Raw genomic sequence first — 6,509 nt, forward strand, 5'->3', positions numbered from 1 at the left:
CAGAGGCCTGAGGCTGGTTGTGTGTGTGTGTGCGCGCGCACGCAGAAGGGGAGAGGGGGGCAGGCAGGCACAACAGGGGATGGGGAGGGTACATACTACCTTCCCTCCCTGCCACATGCCTGCAGTTGCCTGCTCAGTGCCTCCCCCAAATTTATACATTTTCCATGTATACAATCTAATAATTGGGAAGTCATCTTAAATTCAGGGTCACCTTTAATTTTGGTATATATGGTACTTATTAGATAGACTTCTGTTACTATCATCCTGTGCAACTACTGTGGGTAGCTTTCAGTGCTCCTGGTTAAGGTCTTTCCTAGAGTGACTTGGCTTAGTATCACATGCTTGATACTTCTAGGTTTTCAGTTACCTTTCAGGTGTTCTGAGGTCATGTTAAATATAGCATGTATGATGCAGTGCCTGATGCACTTGAAACATTGTGCAAATGCTCATTTTCCATCTGTTTCTGATAAAGCTGAGAGAGATTTAGGAATTCTTCCTGCCTCTACCTTGTCCATTAGATGTGATACTGTAATAATAAAGCTACAGTAGAAAACACTTCAGCATGACAAAAATTTTCAGAATTTGTCACTGTAGTTTCACATAGTAGATGTATCCAGATGCATTGTTTCCAGAATGAAGATGCTCTTTTAAAACTCTGCTTCATGTAGTATTCAAATGAGAGGTCTGCTCACTTGGTGTAGTTTACAGGATCAAGAGCATACTTTAAAAGTATTTTTCATAAATATTTAAATCTTTATGTTGCACTGCTGCTGTCTGCTAGAATTCAGATCAGTTTAGTCAATGGCTCCATTTGGCTGTCTCGTATTGCTTCCTCATTCTTTACATTCTTAACTCTTCAATAATAGGGACCTGCAGCATTTGCTTTTTAATATTCATTCTACCAACGCATTGTTTTTAGGGTCCTGTTTTGCAGAGGATTTTGGTACTGCTAGGCGATAGATGAGAAGATTTTCAAAGGAAATCTTATGCTTTTTACACTTTAGTTCTTTATGTGACATTCAGTTTGGTAATTTTTTTGCATAGTGGATAGCGTCTATAAACGGGATGAGAACGATAAAAAATGCATTACTATAGCATAATTGAAAATACAATTTCTACTTCAGATTATAGATGACTATCTCCACCTTGTGGCAGTTTTTTAGAACTGCCTATCTTACAGTTTGCCTTTGGAGCTAATAGAAGATGTAACAAAATGTGTGGAATTTATCTTGATGCATCAGTGCTAATGTTCTGTTTAGCCTTTGTGTACAAACAGCACTAGAAGACAACAGCAGCATTTCATGTTTTGAACTATATTAAGCTTTTCTCTAGACTTAGAGAGTGTTGGCAAAAGAGAAGGAAAGTATGCAACCAGGATTCATAGCAAAATATTTCCTTTCTCAGTGTAGGAAACAAATTATAAAGCAGAAATTAACTTAAGTGTCTAAATAATTTGTAGGTTTACTATTGTTTGCTATCTGTGTTTACTACTTATTGTTTTGAGTTGCATAGATTGAGTTTTATAGTATTTTTGAGCTTAAAATCCGTTTTTGTCCTGACTTCTATGAACATTATTTATTTGTATTTCACTGTTGCCTAAGGGAACCAGCTTGGTCTAGGCCCTGTTCAAACTCATCAGTGTTCCTTGAATTCCTTTTATAAAGACCTTACCAATCACTTTAACAGCATTTTTCTCTTTTTGGTGTACCCCTGTCTCAGTAAGATGTTTGCTTTTTGCTGCAATGTATGTGTATAGCTTGTAGATAAATGTAAAATAGTATAAAACCATTCTTGGTAAAAGCCTTCTCATTCTCTAAAAGTCTGTTACAGTACTAGAAAGGTCATTAATATTGATTTTTGCCGGCAGGTGCCACAAGAGAAATAACATTCATTAGATGCACAAATGCACATACAGTTCTTCCTTGCCCCCTTCCTTCAAAGACCTGTGATCAAATAAGAGAGGCATTAAAAGTATTCAGCAAAGCAAACCTGAAAGCTGTAGTACAAGAAGTATGTAAAGTGACTTGAATAAGAGATGCTGTTTGGTGCACAAGGAGAAGAGTGAAGGAGGTGCAAAATTAAATGGGGGAAGAAGATAAAAATACTGAAAAGGGTTGCCTGTGAGGAGTATGGGCAATGAAGGGAAGAGGAAGCAGTAATAAAGATGGGGTAAATCTAATAGCTTTGAAGGTGAAAATAGGAAATGTTAGCTTAATACCTGTAGTGAGAGGAACTCGGTAAAGGAATTCAGAGAGCAGCCTGTATGGGAAGATGTGATATCCTTGATGATATTGTAATTATTAGAGGATGTATTAGTGCTTTTGTGTTTTTGTTTTGTATAGGGGGAAACAAGAATTCCTGTTAAAGATCTGATAAAAAATGGAGGAAGAGATTACAAGATAAGGTTGAGGATATTTTTAAACTTTGAATGTTACTGCTTTAAATTAAACCTTAATACATCTTGTTTTTAATTTAAAAAAATCAGTGATGTTATAGAAATGTAATTACCACCCAAAATCCACTTCACTGATGTACTGGATCTGTCAAATTTTAAAATTTGAATAGGACAGTGTTGATTCTTTTGCTAGATGATTTCAGTGTAACGCTTGCAGTTTTGAACAGGTAGTAAGCATTGATAAACAGAACCTATAATGCACATTGTAAATGTAATTTAATGACTTGTTCACAATATTGTATATACTGAAAAGCACCACTATGAATTAGCAGCTAGCGAGAGAGAGTAGATAAATGTGTGGTTCAAATTTGTACCTTTATGCAAATAATCAATACTAAATTGAAGTAGCTTACAAAAAAACTTCCAAGTAAAAAAACTAACTGCTTGGGGAGTGCTTGTTACATCTCAAATTATACACAATTTACATTTTTTTGTTTAGGCTGAGAATGTAGGGGTACATCCACATTGTAAGAAGCATTGCAATTATAAAGACTATTGATTAATGGAACCAAAAGGATTGGCGCCTAAGCTTGCTGTACAGTGAGTTAAATTCTGAAGAGCTACTTAAGCTACACAATAGGAAATGTTATGGGGCTTTAGGTACCCAACATCAAGCTTCAGGAAGGTGCTTCTCTCTGCTCAGGTCTTATAGCCAGGAAACTTCTCACTGGGCAGAGTTGTCTGACCTCTTACAAAACTCAGCTAGAGGTTATGTTGTCACTGCACCCCATTTTCCTAATACTCTAGTAGCTAGAGATTCACCAAGTGTGGGGGAGACTCAGCTTCAATTTAATCCCCTACTTGAGAAAACTAGATTCTGTCTTCTGGGAAAGTATCCTAACCACTGGATTAGAAGGTATTCCAAGGTTGGGGTGGGAAGTGCTGTCTTCACCTCTCCTATTCACTTTCCATGGAATAGTTGAGTATTCATTGTGTGTGTATGTTACAGCCTAGTTACTGGGACATTCACCAGGGGATTAGACCTGAGTTCCAGTCCCTGTTCCACTGAATATTTCATTAAAAAATACTTGCTAGAGCAAGAAAGGGAGTTTAATTCTGCCTACGTATTCAAATTACTGGGATTAACAGTGTACTTGGAAAAGCATTTAGGCTTCTGTGGTCTTTAGACACTTCTAGAGTTGGGTAGCAGCTGAATGGGCATTTTTGGATATAATTTTGATGTAAGGCTTTCTAAATAAGTTTAATAATAGAGTGCATGTTGTTTTAAGGGCCTTCCTGTGGAGCCTGTATGAGAACAGTCCTAGAATAAAAACATGACTAAAGAGGAATAGTAATAGAATAAACAGCGAAATGGTATCGGGACACTTTTCCCAGTCAGGGTATATGTTCACCCTAAGAATAAGATTTCTACTCTAGGTTAATTTTCCTTGCTTGTGCACAATGCAAGGTGTTGATGACTCTAGTTAGGAACTAAACAGTGCTAACCAAAACGTTCAAATTTATACACTTAATTATTCAGTGTCACCCCCATCATGATCTGCCAATACACTTAATTATCCAATGTTACACCAGTTGTGATTTGTCAGTACACTTACTGTTTCATTGTTGCTAGTAAGCATGGCCATTAGGTGAGCATGTTAGTCATTCCACCTTGAATGTTGTTTCCCCAGATCCCTCCTTAGCACACGCACTCAACTTGATCATGTGAAACATTAAAGAAATACCTGGGTTTTGGTTGGGATTCAGGAGGCTGTGTCAGATAGATGTCAGAAGTCCTTGGATGATGTTTGGAGCATTCTGGTGCTTGGAGAGCTGTTTAAACCATTCAGGAAGATACCTGCATTTTATCAAGGTTAAGAAATGTTATCCTCAGTAAACTACAAAACTCCAACATAGGGATTTATATTCTTCCTGTAGTTTCAGTTATGAGAGTCTATATATTTGTTTCTGTGCATAGTTAAATAGTTTGCAGCCATTCATCTGAGCAATTGGCTGCATTTCAGAGATGAGGTACGTGATGCGCACAGACATATTGTTTTGTGTAAAGATCAAAGTTATACAGCTTTGTAAAGCAATTTGAAATGCTTTGAGATCCTTCTGGTTTAATAAGAGTTTTAACATTAATAATTATGACTTTAATCTCTTGTGGGCACTTTATATTTGATTCAGACAACACCCTTTAAACCAAATCTTAATTTGATACTAAATGCCCAAAGGGGCAGATTAGTTTTCAGATATGTTGTGTAATTTAGTATCTAAATATACTGGAAAAAAATCTCAAGTGCTCTTAGTACCAATTCTGAGTCTAAGCCACTGTGTACTGAAGAGAGGTGGTCAATGTAGTGAATATTCCTCAGCCATAAAATACAAATGCTACCTCTGATGTTAGCTTGGGCATGTTTGGTAAAGCTATATTTTTAGATAATAAGATTAAAAGGCGTATCTTTGATTTTAGTACATAACTATTAATAAGAACTTGAAGTACTAACAGCACTGGCCATCAAGCTTCTGTATATTTAAATGAGATTTTGGCTTCTCAAGGGAAAGAGAGTTTATCTATCTTGTAATAACGATAAGCTGAATATTGGGAATGACAGTTTGAGAGACAGTCTCCAGTTTAGTGAAGTGACATTTTAAAAATGAATAATAGCAATATCATCGCTCTCTAAAATATTTCATTTTCCTGCTGAATGCAACTGAAGTACATCCTTGTTTGCATATATATGTAATCTCAGATAAAGCCAAAATATGTGTCTGCTTCAAACAAAACCCATGTTGAAGCCAATGACAGTCTTGTCTGAGAGAGAACGTCCAATTCTACATGTCATACAATGTTCTGAGTTACTGGTATTGTTTAAGCCATTAAGCGGGGTTTCTTCACAGTATATTTTTTAAATAGGCAAGTTTTATCACAAGGATAATTGGGAGCAAATTCTAGTGAAGACTGTAACCCTCGATAGGTGAGGTATATTTCATAACAAAAAGATCCCTTTGTTCTCTGTGTCACATCCTCAAATAGCAAACAGGTTTTTGAGAGGCAAAAATCTGTTGCACTCCGTAGCAAACAAGGAATGGTTCTGATTCTGGGCCATAGGGACTGCCATTTTTATCAGCTTTAGTTTGTCTGTTCTGTCTGTTCTTACGTGCTCAGATAGGGTTATATTTGGTTCTCAAAATTGTGATGGTGTTTACCATAGAAACCCAAATACTCAAGTTTTGTTCCTCAGACAAGTGAATTTTATTCTCACTAGAACAAATAGAGAGAACTCGTCAAGGATATTTTCTTTTTCTTATGTATGTGCATGCACCTATCATCTCCTTAACGTCTTGTTTAGTTGCCACTAGACCTGTGAATCCATCCTTACCTGCACAATTATACTCTAGGATCTCATGTTTCTTTTTTCTTTTATTGAATCTTTTTAGGCTTATGGTTAAAAAGATAACCTTGAAAATGTGAAACAAGGGTAAACTGATGCACTAGTATCTGTCTGAGCCTGTAGAGTACCTGAAAAAAATTGCTTTGAAGTGTTAACTATTCAACTCATCTCAATAGGTTCTATGCTGTGAAACATAAAGTTGGCACTCTATGCATTGACTGTTTCACTACTGATCATTTGAGGAAAAAATAATCAACTCATGGTCTCATCTCTCTATCCATGTCTATTGCAGATGCCAGTACACCAGCTGTCCTCTTCCCTACTGCCAAAACCACCAGCTTCCCATTGACAATATATATTGCAGCTGTGCATGGTTTTTGCCAGATATATAGCACACTGAATGCTGATAATGTAGGGCAAAGGAAAATGAATTTAATGTCATTCAGATCCCTGCCAGTTGCTTTTATTTTTAATTTATTCAAAACATGCATTTTTAAAATTTAAAATAGTGCCACTAAAGTTCTCAAGACTTTCAGGCTTAGCTGTCCAGAGTGCCCAACATCTCTGCTACTGTTACAGCTGGTCACTAGGTTTGAATTAATGCATTTAAGACAATGGCCTTTTTGAAAGTGAAATCTTTCTCCAAACTAATTAGCCTTTTACAGAAGTTTTTCCTTTTCAGACCTTCCAGCAGAAAGTTGAAAGTGATTGAAATG

The sequence above is a fragment of the Gavialis gangeticus genome, unplaced genomic scaffold, assembly GCF_001723915.1.
Source record: "Gavialis gangeticus isolate Ggan-Ray unplaced genomic scaffold, GavGan_comp1, whole genome shotgun sequence".
In the NCBI taxonomy this organism is placed as follows: Eukaryota; Metazoa; Chordata; order Crocodylia; family Gavialidae; genus Gavialis; species Gavialis gangeticus.